We start from the raw sequence: 18,404 nt of genomic DNA on the forward strand, positions 1-18,404 counted from the left end.
AGGCCTAGACGAACGGTCCACGATCAAATCGAGGACGTTCTGAAGGAAGGTCGGGTCAGGAGTACTCTAAATCGACGTGCATGCAGTTCTTGTCTCGCCTCATCTCGTCTCGCCTAGCTGGTGGAAAATCACCTTAAGACTCGAAACAGACAACATGGGGACATGACAGTATTGACAGTAAAAAAAAAAAAAAAATTGGAAAGTTTCATAAAAGTTCCTAAAAAGCATAAAAAGTATCCCTTAAATGTAGTCTTAAATAAACAAATAAACCAAAGCCAATTTATGAGGGCCTCAGGCTAGGTAGTTTGACAACTTTGACATTTGTGTGACGTTGTGATTGGTTAAATAAGTAAACGAGCCAATCGCAAGTAAGAATATTACCCTCGATACTAACGCCACCTAGCGCCTATATCGCCTGTCAATTAACCCTGAACACGTTTGATGCTGGCAGTTCACTAAATTCGTCTTTCCATTTTCAAAGTTCGAAACACAATAATGTTTCGAATTATGCTTATGCACGAAGTCACTCGACTAGCGCAGGCGCAGTCTAGCGAATTTATTTACTGGCATATTTTGTACTGAGTAAGATTATACTTTTTTTTTATTCGCCTAGATGGCAAACGAGCAAACCTTAATTAGTGAAGCTAGTAATTAGAAACCTGTACAATAATTACGAGTGTTATTTATCTACTCGTCTTCACGTGGAAGACCATGTGTCTTACTTGTTATGTGTGTCTTACGAGTAACACGTGCTTCTTAAATATACGACCGCTTTACAGCACATACATTCATACATACGCAATACTTACTTACGTATAAGGTAACCAAAATATTTGATCCTTAAAATGACCATTTGTACTATTTTTGTGCCTTACAGGTTTTAAAATTAAGAACTAAATTAAGACAAACAGGTTGTATTTTTGAGGTCAAATTAATATTATAAATTTCTATGGTACTTTATCGTTTAGTAGCATTTGACATTAATTTCAGATAGATACTTTCACGTATTCCTGAATAAAAAGGTCTTGGCAGACGGATGGACGGACAACAAAGTGATCCTATAAGGGTTTTTGTCAACTGCGTTACGGTACCCTAAAATATAAGGTTTTCCTTCATAATGTTGATATTAGAGAAGTAAATTCTATATAGTAAAATTGTCAAGACATGCTGGACGCTAAAAGAATTTGAAAATGTCATAATAATATAAAGCATTTACCTATTTCAAACATATGAAAAAAGCTCATAGGTACAGTCAGCGTCAAAATTAGCGGATCACTTTTTTCTCTGTCCAATACACATTATGTCAATCTTGTATGGCCTTAAAAACGTGGCTGCTGCAGACCGACAAAGTACAAAAGTGTGTATTTCCTTTTGATGCTGACCCTACTTTTCTCTATTGGTAGCGTATTGTCATCGTGTAGTAACTTTGCCAGCTCTATCGGGCATTTGTTCACTCCAAGGTTTGACGTTTGACTGTGTTGACCTCTATATTTATCTACCTTATTCATGTTTATTTGTTCTTATAAATTTTCTGCAGATTTTCCTTATTATGCTTCAAAGATTTTATGCCTACGGAATGCCTTAGATTAGGTCATCTTTATTTGATACAAAATGTTCTGTTTACGTATAGAATTATCCCTTTTAGGTAGAATAGTGACTGTTATTTTTGGTCGGTTACCAGGAATTGGGAACTTCCACAGCAATTTTGGTAAGACCGTATTGAATTCAGAATAACAATTTTATAACAAAAAATTTAACCGACTATATACATAAAACCATGAAAATAATTTTCTACCTGTCTGAAGTCGGTCGGTGCCTCAGCACCAGCCAGCAGGAGTTGACCTATAGTCATCTACCTCACCTACGCACCATAAATTGGGCTTCAATCACCCTGCTGGCTCGTGCAGAGGCACCGACCGACTTCAGACTGGTAGAAAATTATTTTCATGTTTTTTAGTGTAAATAATCTAAGATAAGAATAGTTTACTATCAACTGCTCGTCATCTTTTACGAAAGATTGCTTTTTCCGATGCAGAGACGTTCATTATTGAGGAGTCCTGGTGCTTCACCACCCGTTTTACTATATGCATTACGAGGAGCATAAATTGCTTAGCATTGTGTCAAAGTAATTAAAATTCAATCCGTTAAATACTTGTTGTTGAGTAGTAACTCCGATGGTCAAATATGATCTTCATCATCAGATCCACTTCACCAAATGATGAATTTCAAGAGCAAATGCACGAGTTACTACTAAATATATCCAATTTACTATAGGAGTCCCAACAACATTTGAAGGGTTCCCTCGATTTCCTTAAGATCTAATCATCAGATCCTGATTTGGTGCTTATGGGACCTAATTGAAGACATTCCTAGACGAACGCAAAAAAAAAAACAAATCGGTTCATACGGAGTTCTGAGGTAACAAACATAAAAAAAATACAACCGAATTGATAACCTCCTTCTTTTTTGAAGACGGTTTAAAATAAACTAAAAACTGAGTGCAGATATTTTTGATGCGAAACTGTTATGTGAAATTTTTATTATTTTTATAAACTAAAATCCTTTAAAGTCCCTCAACTAAGCAATGCCCTATACTATGGGTTTAAACGGAATATTCTAGATAATAAAAATAATTTATTTTCCCTTAAAAATGACACACGTATACATAAAAAGAGATGTCTGGTGGACCCCAAACTAGGCTGAGCCTGTATCTTGAGGTCCTGGAGTGCATTCGAGATTCAATCGTATACATAGTAAATTTGCATTATTATCTAGATACATTAAAATCAAAATTAATTTATTACATTATATTATAGATGAATTTCGAGACCCCTTGATTAATAATATACTTATTATTATGTCCTGTCTATTGCACGGCCGAAGCTTCCCGCACAGTGTTTACCTACTTAGCTGTTGAACACGCAATGTACACTACTGGTAAATCGCTCGTCGTGCCACAAGTTGCGTGAAATCCTAGTTGGGACGTTTGCAGCGGTACCTACCCAAATCATTACTAAGATCAATTACATTTTTCTCTTCTTCATCGGTATCTTCATTGCTGAAGTCCTGTCTAGTCTGAAGGGATGATAGCTCGGTGCTCTATGTTTCTCCATGTTTTCTGTCTTTGGCAGCCCTTAGTGCTTTTGTGGCAAGCAGGCCAGAGAAAACTTAACTAGGTCTGACCATCGGGTAGGTGAGCTACTACGTGGACATTTCCCGTCGAATTTGCCTGCTACTAATTACGAGAGTAACTAACTACCATTTTAAAAATGGTGGTTTCAATTTACATGAGATGATCGTTCTTAAAAAAATATCGTGTTTGCTATACAAATGTAGCGTTAATCGAGAATGATGCTCAACGAGTTAAGGACGGCGTTAAATGTTTGATCAAACATTTGCCCGGAGCTGGTTCTGGTTTGAACCAACGTGTCGGGTTTATGAATCGAGCAAAGAGTGCGTTCATGGGTTTTTACTTAAATCATTTGGAAGTAACTTGAATGATCCATTAACTTAGAGTCCAGTAGATTTTTTACAAGCTTTTTATTTACTTGCAACGTTTGGAACTATGGCCTAAGCCCTCTTAATCTGAGAGACCACCATTGCAGATACCTACGTATTTAAAGGTTTAATTTATTATTTCTACTAGCTGTGCCCGCGACTTCGTCCACGTGGATTTAGATTTGTCTCAGTCAAGTTATTGTTTTGACTGCCTAGCAGCTTACAAAAGATATTTTCCATCAAAATGTTTACTTCTTATTCATAGTTACTAAATAAAATATCTGTGATTGTGGACTTAATTATCTCGATTAGTTTATCTAGACGGGTGGCTACTGCATGACGGGTTGATGGCTCTTCAACGGCTTTGATGTTAACCTATCATCACTAACAGACAGCCTACCTACCTAGAAGAATTTGGCGATCTGTCGGACGTACGTAAAGTGGCTGACGTGTGTTGAGTTGTCAGTGCGGTCAAACATAGCGCGAGCGGAGTGTTCGAAGATGCAGTTCAGGTTATTCCATAAGAGACTGAGCTGGATGGCCTGGACGGAGACAGGTGCGCGTATATATTGTGATGAATGACCTCTTGATATGCTACTTCAATGATAGAGTCCTGGCTATAGGACACTCATGTCCTTTACGGAGCCTGAATGAAGCACTGTCTGAACACAAAATCGGAGTACCGATGCTAGTTTCTATTATAATAAATATGTCTTGAAATATCAGAAGTTCATCAAACATATTGCGATCTAATGTTCCATAAAAAAATTATGTCTAACTCAACTGAAACGCAACTATTCATGCATTTATAAATCTTTCTAATTCTTCGCCTGCAGGTAGGTACAGTCACCATCAGATTTTTTGGAGCGACCAAGGTAGTCAAAAATATCGAAACATGAACTCTAAAACCTTAATGGGCCGATATTTTTGACCACTTTGATCGCTCCAAAAATCACTGTACTTACAAACGTAAAACGTCATACAAAATGTATCGTAAGTAAGAAACCAATATTGAACTTTTATAACTCTGATTCTCTTTTAATAACCTCGCAGCAACAATGGTAGTGAAGAGTTCCGCAAACATTGCACGATCCGCTGACTCTTCTAGTGCCTTAATACAAAAATTGATATCTGTGTAACTATTGCTTTGAGATTATTCAAGGTAAGTATTTGCATTTCGAAATATATCCACCTCTCTGTTTTCGCTGAAAGAATGCAAAATGCTGAACCGTCACGAACATAGAAGGAGAAAAGTGTTACCATAAAATACATCATACCAAGTAGGTAATTTAAAAAACAAATTATTACCTGCGTACTAGGTACTAGCACCCCACGGGATTGCTCGTATAAATAATAACATGGATCGTATAAAAATATGTTTACATGACAGTTTTCTTTTTCAGAGTTCTCTTGTAAATTTCGCCTTTGTACCTACTTAGTACTTTTTTTGTTGTTTTTTGTTGTAACCTTTTTGTTTTTCTTTTTTACAATAAAGTTGTACTTTGATTTGTTGGTTGGGAAATTGTACTCAAATTGGTTGAATTTGGGATTGTACATGCGCATGAAAAATGAAAACAACAAAACAAATTTGAATAACTTTGTTTGTAATTACGAAATAAACAAAACGAGGATTCAACCGTGCGTATTAAGTGGTTTTACGGGCTTATAATTAAATTGAAAAAAAACTTGTACGCTACCTCTAAACCTGTCAAATATTGAATCCATCAAAGCAGTCCAAATAACCCTTACTTGTCATCGCAACAATGGAGATCCTTTTTAATATATTGTTGCGGCACAATTTAAGGAATTCCATCATGAAATGTTGTTTCGTCTCTCCAAACACCCTAGCCATTCAACCCTTCTACTCAGGCTTGACAAAAAATACTCCACTCGGTAAATATTTTACTCCAGTCTCTAGCCGCTTGACTTAAGGCAAGAGAGATCGCGAGTTTCGTTTATGTTCACCTCTGAGAACATCAGAAAAGTATTGTATCATCTTTGTATAATATTTATATTGTTATTATCACTGATATTCTGTTGAAATCCTACCATTTACCTAATGATAATTAGGTACGCTGAAAACTCATGACGATGCGATGACGATAAGTTAAATATTGCAATAACTGTGCTTGGATTTTAGGGTTATCACTATTAAGGTCTCTACCCACTACATTCTATCAAAATGCCATGACCGTAATAGGACCGTGTCAGTAACGGAATGTCAAGCGCGTACATGATACGCGACGGTGACGGTTGGTTGGGAAACGTGCTAGTGGGCATAGTCTCATATTTTTCACTCATCATCCCAGCCTATATACGTCCCACTTCAGGGCACAGGCCTCCCCTCAGAATGAGAGGGCTTGGGCAGTAGTTCCCACGCGGGCCCAGTGCGGATTGGGAACTTCACACACACCATTGAATTGCTTCGCAGGTTTGTGAAGGTTTCCTCACGATGTTTTCCTTCACCGCAAAGCTCGTGGTAAATTTCAAATGTAATTCCGCACATGAATTCTGAAAAACTCAGAGGTGCGAGCCGGGGTTTGAACCCACGATCCTCTGCTTTAGAGGCCATAGGTCATTCCACTCGGCCACCACGGCTTCCAGTCTCTTTTTTTCATTACAAAGAATATATTTTTGCCTGACACGTTGCTTTTACGGTCATGGTATGATACGGTGTAGGGAATGAGCAGAGACCAGGCTTAATGTACAAAATGATAATAATCAATATCTTGGCTGTAGTCGCTTGGACCAAGCATTAAAAAGTATTGTGTTGTCTTGCGTCCTTTTAACGCCACTTGTATGTTTGAAGTCGTCGGGTATTACATGTCCATTAGGTTCCTTGCGGATATTTTTTGAGGCCGTCTCCGGAACAGGAGATGAAAGGAGCGGTTTTCATTTTTAAAATTTTATATGTACCATTTAAATAGTGTCTATGGTATTTCTGTGCCTAAATATAAAGGAACTTAAGATACCACTAGCTTTTAACAAATTGGCCACTTCAACAGTATTGTCAGTGAATTTCGTTCTTAGTTAGGGCTTTATTAGTATGGGCGGCGGTGATTGCTTTCCATTAGGTGACCCGCCTGCTCGATTTCTCCTATCATAAATAGAAAAATAGTTGCCAGTCAGTGTTTTCTCAGTTAACCGCGAATAAGGTTCATTATTCTTACTCTATCTATCATTCATATGCCCGTGAAAGGGTTAATTCTTATATTTCTGCACCCTTCGTCTGAGTGGCTCTTCTCGAGACATCTATTGCCCCATTGAAGTCGCCTTTTTATTTATCTGTTCCCATTACATTTTCGGACAAAGGCGTCTAGTGTTTGGCCGCGGAGGCCAACAAAATGCCCGGGCAAATAGTCCTGGTTCCCACGTTCTTCATTTTGGTTTGCCTTTGTGACGTGACCCAGAGTGACCCACGTTATTAAGTACCTACCTATTCTAATTTGTAGTAAATTAATTAGGTACTATTTAAATTTTTATACTTACTTTAATTTGACCTAGACTACTTAAACAGAGGATGGTCCGTTCTAGCCCCGACTTCTGTTCTATGTTTTAAGGTACTATGTGCGAAATCCGAAGCCATGAAGAATCTGAGAAACCGTGGCCGAACCCGGACCTCTGAGTTTTTCGAAACTCATGTGCGAAATTACATTTTGAAATTTACCACGAGCTTTACGGTAAAGGAATCACATCGTGACATCATCGTGAGGATTTGGCCCCCTATCAAGAAAGTTTGTCTACCACTGTAGTTACTAAGTACACCTTTTAGTACTTTCTTGCAGTAAATGAAAGTTTTGGAATAGTTTAAATTTGAAATGTTTCTAATTAGTGACAATGACAAATTAATCAAGAGTTTAGCTAGTTTTGCGTTCGACTGTACATTGAATATTGAGAAGAACCGGCAAAACTCGTAGAGCTTCAAAATCATTTGCGGAGAATTTTGCAGCGTAATTAACTATTAATAGGTAAATTAAAGGTACAAGTGCCTAAGTAGGTTAGTTTCCTTAACTGACTTAAGTTCTTTTTAATTTGTTTTACCCTGTATAATGTACATTTCTGAAGCACAAACTTAAAATAGATTTTTTTCCGGGATGTAAGCTTAACTTTAATGGGCTCCCGATATTTCAATGCAATTGCATGCAATGATCACGGAAGATACATCGAAATATCAGGATAATTGAATTCAGCAACAAATATATAGAGTACTTTTAATATTTATAAATCATTGTCGTCCAAATTAATTACGGCTTCGGGTGACCAGAGGGCTGGCTTTTTCTTAGCACAAAGATTAAGAATTGCCATACAGCGTGGTAATGCTGCCAGCCTTCTGGGCACCTTACCACCTGGCAGTGATTTTGGGCAACTTTTTTATTTATAAGTTTGTACGTAGTTTTAGTTACCTTTATTACCTTTATTTTGTTTTGTAATGTGCTATGTTTTATTAATAAAGTAATAATTAAAAATTATATCAATAGAATTATTATAATCAACGTTTCTTTAATCCAGTAGTTCCTAATACGAACCAAATCAAATATCTAAGCGGAGATAAACGTTAAAAGTCAATCGTTCATCCGATAAATACTAATGAGAGCTCGTTGAAAACAAACTTATCTTGATGAGACAGTTGAAAGCAACACGCCATTAATAACCCCATATAAATAATAACATCATTACCTTAAAGATAGACCACCCAAAATCATCACCTTCAATATACGTTTATTATACCAATAGTCTAAGATCCGAATTAGAGAGGATTTGCACCCATCTGTTTAATGGATGAAAAGTATTTTATATCAAATTTACAATTAAAGAATATAACGCAAGTGGGTTAGCTGAAAAATTCCTGGCCAACTATAATGAAATAAAAAATGAAATATTACTTTTTTTTTAAATTCTGACATGAATATTACGAATAGATAAAGTATGAAGCCTATAAAATGTATAAACGTTGGATTGTCTATTTTTTCCATGGCATATAACTACGAGTTGGCTGGCAGGTATAAATCAAAACTAGTTCGTTTTCACCCATTTGTATAATAAAAGAATCGTATATCACATAAGCGCTAATTCATTGCAAACATGATGGTTTAGGGTTAGCAGCAAAAATTCTGGTTTGATTTTCCATGATGGTTGTAGTTTTTTTTACTTTGGCCAGGAATTTCTTAGGCAACCCACTTGCAATAAAGAAAAACCGGCCAAGAGCGTGTCGGACACGCCCGAAATAGGGTTCCGTAGCCATTACGAAAAAATTAAGTAATATTTTTCAAAGGATTTCGTATTTTGTACGGAATATTTCAAGTTTAGGTATATTTTATACCTTAGGCTGCTATTTACTCCTAAACTACTAATAATTCTCAAGGAAACTTAACCGTTATAGTTTTCTTTGTAAGTTTGTAGTAATATACACTACCATGCTAAATTTAAAAAAAAAATGTCCACCCACCGGTTTAGATTTTAGGGGGGCTCGCTTTTAATGAAAATTTGCACTTTAAAGTTGAATATTTTGCAAACAAATCACTGAATCGAAAAATCGTTCTAGCAACCCCCTAATGGTTTTAAAAGACCAATCCAACGACAAGGTTGGATGAGAAAAAAATCACCCCACTTTACGTCTATGAGCGGTACTCTAAAAACAATTTATTTTACCCTTTTGTCGGCATAGTTCACATATATATTCATGCTAAATTACAGCTTTCTAGCATTGATAGTCCCTGAGCAAAGCCGTCGACGGACAGACAGACAGACCGGCATGACGAAACTATAAGGGTTCCGTTTTTGCCATTTTGGCTACGGAACCCTAAAAATCATACTAAATTTACTGTAAAATGTTTTTTATCCATTAAATTGACGAGTGAAGGTCGTTCTTAAATGGATCCTCTACTAAAAGATCATAAACCATGAAGATAAAGAAGAAGCTAGTAAAATGAGAAATGAAAAATTAAGAGAAACCACCGTAATCGAGGGTCCAGTTGACGACAATTTGCATACGATATGAGGCGCTAATGTTAATGACAAACCGTTTTCTGAACATTCTTTCCATGCACAATCGCTATTAGCATAGATAGCATCCAAGGAGGATAAAGAAGTGGGACTAGGTCGTGGTTTACGCTGCACCATGGACGCTTAATGTAGCTTACCTAATTTCACGTACTCTGCGTGGATATTCTCAATTAGTGACGGATGCCGCATAATTCAAAAATAATTATATATCGGGAAGGAGTATTTATTTTTATACTTAGAAGATAGGATAACATTGATCTACCTCTGCATTTTGTAATGCACTTAGCTTATTTCCGTTTTTAACCCCCGACGCAAAAAGAGGGGTGTTAAAAGTTTGACCGCTTTGTGTGTGACTGTGGCACCGGTAGCTCTTTAACGGGTGGACCGATTTGAATGCGTTTTTTTTATGTGAAGTCAGGTTTTCTAGCGATGGTTCTTAGACATGTTTCATCAAAATCGGTTTAGCCGTTTTTGAGATATTGAACTTTTAATTGACAAAGTCAGGGGTTTTCCAACTTTTTGTTGTTGTTAGGTTATATAAGTTTGACGCCAATGTCTGTATATTTGTCTATCAGTTTGCAGCATCGTAGCTCTCAAACGGATGAACCGATGTGTTTTTACGTGAAAGCCAATTTCCTTGCAATGGTTCTTAGCTATGTTTCATTAAAATTGGTTCATCCGTTTTTGACATATTGAACGTTGAAATAATACTAGCATTTTTGGAGCCACAATCAATCCAAGCTTCTTTGGGCATTCTTTGATGGATGCTAATGATTGTAAACGATAAAAATGTTTGACTGAAGCAAAAATCTCCCGGCTTGGTCGTTTCCGAAGCTTTTTAAGGTGTTAATTGTATTTTAAAATCAGTGACCTTTAATAACCAAATTCCTCACTTAATTGTGATACAAAATAAGAGTTGCTCCCATAATTCTTTGTACCGTTGTACTCGGAACGGCGTCTAAAATATGCACCGACAGTTTTGGAGGCGTTCCGACGTGTAATGAGGGTATTTAATGATCAATACTTAAAAATAATTTATGTCATGCGTGCTTAAGGCGAATATGTACTCGCAAATTATTCTTGTAATTTTAATACATTCTTAGTTGTTGGTACGGTCAAGGACTTTAATTAATGAGCCAACGTGGAACCTTTTTAATGGGAAAGTCATTACAATTTTCCTTGTTAATTAATGCGATGTCACTATGACGTTTACTGTGAAATAGTTCCATGGTGGCTTGTGAATGAATTAAAATCCTTGACCGTTACATACTGCATTCATATATTCATATCTTTTTTATTTTTTATTTGACTGGATGGCAAACGAGCAAGTGGGTCGTGTGAAATTGTCTGACACGTCCTACCGGCCCAATAGAATCGTATTAAATACATATATATGCACGCTTTGTTGTGTCAGATTATGATATTAATGCTGGTGACTGTACTTGATTGTTGTAATTGTCACCGGAGTTTTAAATATTATACATGTGCAAAATTTTAAGAGAAACTAATCTAAAGCGAGCGGAAATGGATTCGTGATTAAAATGATTTATATATTAAAGTAGTTAAGTACAAGTAAAGGTAAAAAGGTGTTAATAAATTCAGTATTTGTGTTTTATGTAGTTTTTAATAATTACTTCAGAATTTAATAGATAAAATAAGTTGAGTGACTTGTTATTTTCTTTAATATTATTACGACATTATATTATTATCCTATGACCAAAAATAAGAAAATATAAAAAGTTTATTACGTCAGAAAATGGAATTGAATAAGGTTATGATTAATAAGGTTAAGTTAAGGTTATTACTAAAACCTGACAAGTAACTCAGGTAAGGTGAGTGCAAAAGTGCCACAAGTAAAAATATTAAAATAACTAATGAACTGTTACAATACAATAATTACAGTCCATTTTTTATGTTTTGACTTGTGCCACTCTTGCACTCACTCAGCAAACTATTCTTCATTTCTTCGTGTTTATGTTAACTTCAAGTAGAAGCTAAGATGAGACCGGCCATTTAACTTGAATATTTAAAACACGGTTATTGATTAAAGCCGTGTAAGTATCGTGTAATCGTTCAATTATTGCCGCTGCGCAAGCGCCGAAGAGCCGGCCACAATTACGCAGCATTAAATACGTCAGCCTACTTACAGGATTCTTTATCTTGTACGCTAAACAGATAGTTGTGGTGGTTCTAAGTCCTTTTTGTTTTAATTCTCAAGCAAGTTTTGAGACATCGATAGGCCGGCCACCTACCTAGTAAAGTAAAAAGGTAGGCATAATTTTATGTCTCAGCGCTGCCTCGTTAGCTTGACAATGTTTCTAAAATTAGCCATAAAACGGCATTAAGATATATGACATGTATATGACAGAAATTTCTTCGGGTGTATTACCCTCCATGCTAGTACAGTCACCAGCATTAATATCTGCCACAGCGGAGCGTGCAAAAATATCTGACACGTCCTTTCGGCCCTAGAAATAGAGTCGTATCAGATATTTATGCACGCTTGTTGTGTCAGATATTGGTGCTGGTGACTGTACAATACAATACAATAATGGCAGCACATCTGCTTAGCGAGAGAAATGATAGAACTTAGTGACATGTTTATAGATAGATAGATAGATAGATAGATAGATAGAAACTTTAATCGTCATAACAAAATAACATGGCTCTATACACGTTTTTATAGCGTATAGTGTAGCGTAGTGTATAGCGTTATGCTTATGATTATGAACAAACCTCGCAGGTTCGCAGGCAGGAGAATAAACTAATATTTTCTACAGGAATTTTGACAGTTGACTTAGATTAGTTACACTTAGAAGCGAGGAACCAAGTCATCCGCCCATCTCGTTGGTGGACATCCTACGCTGCGCTTGCCAATCCGCAGTCTCCACTCGAGAACTTGTCGGCCCCAACGGCCATCTGTTCTCCGTGTTATATGGCCTGCCCATTGCCACTTCAACGAGCTAATCCACCGCGGGTTCATGGTGGATGCAGGCCGCTGCCAACCGAAGCGACTGGAGGTCTATGGGGGAGGCCTATGTCCAACAGTGGACGTCCTACGGCCGAGATGATGATGATGATGAGAAGCGAGGAATAAAAAATCTATAAGAAAAATTTACAAAATATATAAAATTAATATTTTTATAATAATGTTTTGTATTGTTACAATATGAGTATTAAATGAAAGCTAATAATTAGCCCATTAGCCGTATTTATCAAATAGCTGGCAAACGAGCACGCGGGTCACCTTATGGTAGGTAAGTCATCACCGCGTATATAAATAATACTTTGCTAATAAAGTAAAAATAAAATAATAAATGTATAAAATCAAAAACCCTCATAACTGAAAAGAAGTCTAGGCCTAGAGCTTTGTTAAATAATTTACTTAAGTACATAAATTTGATGAGTTCGGTTGCTTACCTTGCATTCGGCATTTTTCTCTCTGTGTATCTGTTTTCTGTATCGCTTACTATTTTTGGTGTACAATAAAGAGTCATTGTATTGTATTGTATTGTTCGACAGTAGGGTCAAGACCCATTAATGAGAAGTAGTAGGTACTAGACCACTAGACATGATTTCTTCTTTTTTTTAGTTTTTTATCACGGACGCTAGTTTAAAATTGGTCTACAGCGCAGGTACATCGAGAGGAAATAACTACTCGTGTAAAACTGTTATATGTATTTTATCAACATGTACTGCAGTATAAATGGAAAGAAACGGAAATGCGTATTCGATTACAGCTGATATCGACTCAAAATAAATTTGTAATCGATTATCGTCATAGTGTCTGCCTTGAAATTATCGCGGCTAGAAACAGCACGTTTATAGCCTTCGATAAAAAAGATGACTCTGATTACTTTTATCAGAATTAGAAATAAAATATACGAGAATAAAAATAAATTAGTCCGTCAAAGAGTATCCCTTGTACTGCTGAGCATTTTATATCCCACTCGTATTATAAATGCGAAAGTTCCTAAGTTTGTTTGTTTCTTACCTTTTCACGTCTAAACCGCTGAATTGATTTCGATGAAATTCTGTGTACAGATAGTTTTTATCCCGGAAAATTGTTTAGTTGTCGCGGGATATCGATAAACGAATTCTACGCGGACAGAGTACCGGGCAACAGCTAGTCTTTTAAAAGTGGCTTGCTTCAGTAGAGATTATCCACTGCCTTAAATAATTCTTCTACGTCTCTACACTTTTAATATAGTACTTATCGTGGTCATCGGGTGAGATTCAGCAGTGAACCTTCTTGACGAAGTCGACATAAAGGTTCACTACACTATTCTCAAAAACTTTCTTGGGCAAATGGTGTGGTAGTTTGCCCTTGTCTCTATATAAAAGCGAGTACCTACTATTTAAAGGTATAAGATTGTGCCAATATCACGTCAATCTAATCAGTGGAAGTGGGACAAATTTTACTTCTACAATTAATTTCGGACAACAGGTGAAACCAAATAAAAGTTTGTGAAATATGGCCTTTGTCGTTTTAAGCCGTGAACTGTCATTGAACTTTGAGGTGGTAAACATATTTTTTGGTCGACTATACTCCATAAAATTCATTAACGCTAATGCATGTCGTGGCAAGGTTAAGTCATTATGAACATTAATGTGAGAGGGTTGTATCGCGTCACGGTTCAGCTACACCACGAACCTAAAACTCGACATTCAAAAATCATCTCATCGTGTTAACATATTGTTAGTGAAAAAGTTTGACAACACTTTATTAGTTACTAAAACGTCCGCGTAGGCGTCGCGGCGCCACCGCTCCCACTTCATATTGTATGCTAATTTCACACAATTCGAATAATAATTATAAGAAAAATAATTTACAAGTAGTCCTATGAGCAAGCCGCGACGGGTTCTGTGGGCTTATATTTTAATACCTAATCTTTTATTTCGTACCGGTTTGTTATCTGTCAAAGGTAGGCCCTTTATTATACTGGGCAGGTACCGTTGGTTTCGATCTGTTACTGTTCGCTCGCATATCTGGTTACCATTACTAATTAAGTCTCGCTCGAAGCGATTATAATACAACGTACCTACCTACCAAAATATTTGTGTATTGATATATGCCTATTAAAATTTATAAGCAATGTGGTGTTGTCGCGACATCTCGATAGGTTAGCTACGTGAAAGCTGCCGTACCAGAGCGAATTATAATCATTACTATTTTTCATGTTGATTTGACTATTTGTTTAAGAAACTTTTATTCAGACTTAAGTGGCAGTGGGCAGGGTAGACTGTATTTTCGACTGTACAGTCGCGTATTTTTGGTCGCTTAATTTCTGCTGCATTCGGTTTTATATATACAAAAGTCCAGTTTGTGCCACACGGCGACGCAAAATTATGCATATTCTATGAAAAAAATACGCGAACGCGACCCACTAACTGAAAAAAAACGTTCGTATGGCCCTTATAGAGTGGCGAACGCGAACCGGAAGACGTAGCGTAGAATGATCCCTACAAGATGGAACAACGATATTGTCAAGGTCGAAGGAGTCAGTTGGATGTGGGCAGTGGCGTAGCTAATCAAGCTCACAATTCTGAGCTGATGAAGTTGCAATGGATAGCGATTTGAGGGCCCTAGGTCTAGCTTGGATGTGGGCAGGCAAGACCGATCGTTATGAAGCTCTTTGGGGGCGGCCTTTGCAGTGGATATCTTTGAGCCGATATGGTGATGATGATAACCGTTGGGAGAGAAAAGTTCTTGAGTAGTGGCCACGAACCGGAAGGCGAAGCGTTGGCAGGCCTCCCACTGGTTGGGCGCAAGTGGCGAGTTGTCATTTATTGTCACAATTTAATGGGGAGGTTTTTGATCAACAGTAGACGAGCTTTCTGCTGTTTCTAACTAAAGTGCACTGCACACACAAAATAAACTACTTTTATTGTAAATACTGAGAGTAGCATAAGAATGATCACGAGATATTAACTGAGATGGATAGCACCAGAGAATTATATGTGCGTTGCCACTGTAGAGGCTGATGAGCCATAGTCCGGATATCTTACCCTTCTCGCTGGAACGCAGCAATGCGAGCACTGCTGCTTGGCGGCAGTATTGCTGAGTAAGATGTAGTGATGGAGGTTGTGATCGGGATGGACATTACACAAGGTCCTACCTCCACATGCCTTAATTTTCAGAAGTTATTTATTGAAACAAATACATCATAAAAAAATTACAATTCAAAAACACAGTAAGTATACAATTATTAGAAAAATAATTTAGTCAAATAAGGTGCCCATAACGCTCTCGGCATAACCACGTTGAATAGCTTAGGACAGCCTTTGCACCAGAAATGACTCGGAGCGAGCGGAGCATTTTCAGAATAAATATTTAAAAATCAACCACCCAGGCATAAAGGCATAATTATTTTATATGGTACAGTTTCTATTAATTGATGAACGTAGCATTTAATGGACCAAATCAAAATGCAAAACCAGCTCGTGGCTAAATCGGAGTGACACAATCCAATTTCGGATGCAGTCACCTGAAAAGCCAGTAATTTAATTTCTCTAGTCTGGCATGTCCATGGTGTCTGTGTAAATGGTTTTAGGGTTTAGTTAATTTCCGAACTAATTTAAATTAGCTTAAGTCTTTATTTCAACGCGAAGCAACAAAAAGTTAGCTTTTCCAACTTTTAGAACTGAATGAAAAAAAAAACATGTTATTTGGCACTGATTATTGACCACAGGTCCGTCGGTGAAAAATTAGTTAATCACTATTTCAGTGTCCAAATAATTGCTTTTAAGCGATAAAACCGCCTAATACATTTTCTTGTTTTATTTTAATATTTTGTCAATTCACTAGATATATATTGATCTGTAGTGTACTATTACTTATTCTGTGGTAGTGTTCAATAAAGAACATTTGTCTTATATTATACCGGGTGTGGCCTGTAATACGAGCAAATAATTTAAACATAGATAGTACTCGTCAAACTAAACAACATTAGTTCAGCGACTTTTAAAAATAATGGCGTCTTTAGATTTTCCTTTTTTCATACAAATTAAATACTGCTATCAATGTACGCCATCCTAGAACACAACTGACGTCGCCTGTCACGCTACAAACATCAAGCATTTTGCTTTACATTGCTTCTTCGAATGAACTTTAAAGTTTAATAAAAATTAAAAAAAACTAATTATTTTTAAAAGTGGCTAAACGTTGTTCATTTTGGCGAGTATGATCTATGTTTTAATTATTTACTCATATTACAGGCTACACCCGGTATATTATATTGTAGTTGAGTTTAGTTCATAAAAATATGCGCGTACATTGATTTTCGTAACACATAATCTTATTAGCCAAGTTACCTTTTTTATTCCTTTAGGCTTACTCAACGCAGCTTTTCTACGATCTCTTCTGTCTCTGTTCCTCGGTCTGGTGGTTACTTTCTCGCATCATTTAGCTCACAGACTTATGGAACGTGGGTGCATCGTAGTCTTAAAGATTCTTCTAGACAAGCCAACTTTAGTTCTTCGACTTCAAGTCCCTAAAGGAACTGAGTACCCCTTTAATTCCCGTAATTCCCTTATTTCTTACCGCTTTAATAACAGATTACTCCTATCACTAACCGATATTAATTCAGCGAATAGCCGTGCTATTAAGAATGCTTTATTTCGTAATTTATTTTCATGTAAGTGAGGATTGGATAAATGGGCTAAGAGTAATCGATAGGGCGGATAAACTTAATAATAGTGCGCGTTTTGGTACATCACTACCGATTTATGTTGTTCATTAAAATTCTTGGTGCACTTGCGGTGTAACTTTGGCCTCTTTAGTAAGAGTTAATTCCATAGGATTTTCTTGAGGCCTAAGAAAAAAAATGCCGTTTTGCTTGTGAAAAATTCTCACTTGTTACAAATTTCACACAATCTAAAAAAATAAATAACGATTTTCTTGTCACTACTTTAGTGTTTTTATTGTGATCAATTAGTAGGTTTCCATTATTGGATAGTTTAGCGCTTTTATCTTTTTCGTGACCTTGTCTTGGTGTCAAGTCAACTTGTAATGTGGTACTATCAACACGCGTCAGGTAAGTGATTGCTAATTTCGCTGTCTCATTTAACGGCCGAAATAGCTCAGTTGGGAGAGCGTTAGACTGAAGATCTAAAGGTCCCTGGTTCAATCCCTGGTTTCGGCAGTCCTTTTTGTTTTTTTATATTACTAAAATAGCTTCACCGAACATAATTAAATTGTTGTGTTCGATATAAAAGTGCAGTTTAACTATCGAAAAATTTGCCGAAGTATTTTTTTGGAATTCAAAGGCGTGTAATAACGTAAAGGTAACAAAAAGACCCAGTGGGAACACACAGGTCGAGCCATAAATGCTGCCACCCAGTATTGCTACCTTTTATTTGGAGGACTACGGTTATGGTTATTGGATTAGACCTTTTAGTTCACAAAAAGACGAGCAGTGTAAAACTACTGATTGACATGTTTGATAAATTGCATTAAATTTACTTTTTTGGTGTTATTTGGTTGGTGTATCACAATGTAAGTATATTGTACCCAATTAATTTTAATCTGGTTTCAATGTCACTTCTGCTGATATTCATGTAATGGAGAAAAGGTACATTTTTTCCTGAAAAAAAAAACAATATAAAACTAACTATGCAAATAGGTTAAACAAGAGCGTCAAATGCATTTACGGTTCCAAGAAACATACAAATAAAAGTAGATTCATAAAAACCTTGTTTTTGAGCCTATTAAGTTAACCATATACTTTCATCGCGCGATCACAGGGTGTAGCCTAATCGGCCTATAATAAGCCCCAATGACCCCGCCCTATGATTTGAAGGCGCCTCCGAAATTACAAATTTTGGTTGCGTTACTTTTATGCTGGTAGAAATAGAACGCTATGAATTTCGTTTCGTTTTTAAATTTTAATACGAATGCTTTA

At 36.6% G+C, this 18,404-nt stretch overlaps 1 non-coding gene across 1 annotated transcript; it reads left to right on the forward strand.

Annotated features, from left to right (window-relative positions):
* The first annotated feature begins 17,572 nt into the window (after nt 1-17,572).
* TRNAF-GAA (transfer RNA phenylalanine (anticodon GAA)) lies at nt 17,573-17,645 on the forward strand. Its single transcript has one exon. It is a non-coding gene; the product is annotated as a tRNA-Phe (tRNA).
* Nucleotides 17,646-18,404: the final 759 nt, after the last annotated feature.

This window comes from Choristoneura fumiferana, chromosome 16 (genome assembly GCF_025370935.1).
Source record: "Choristoneura fumiferana chromosome 16, NRCan_CFum_1, whole genome shotgun sequence".
Taxonomy (NCBI): domain Eukaryota; kingdom Metazoa; phylum Arthropoda; class Insecta; order Lepidoptera; family Tortricidae; genus Choristoneura; species Choristoneura fumiferana.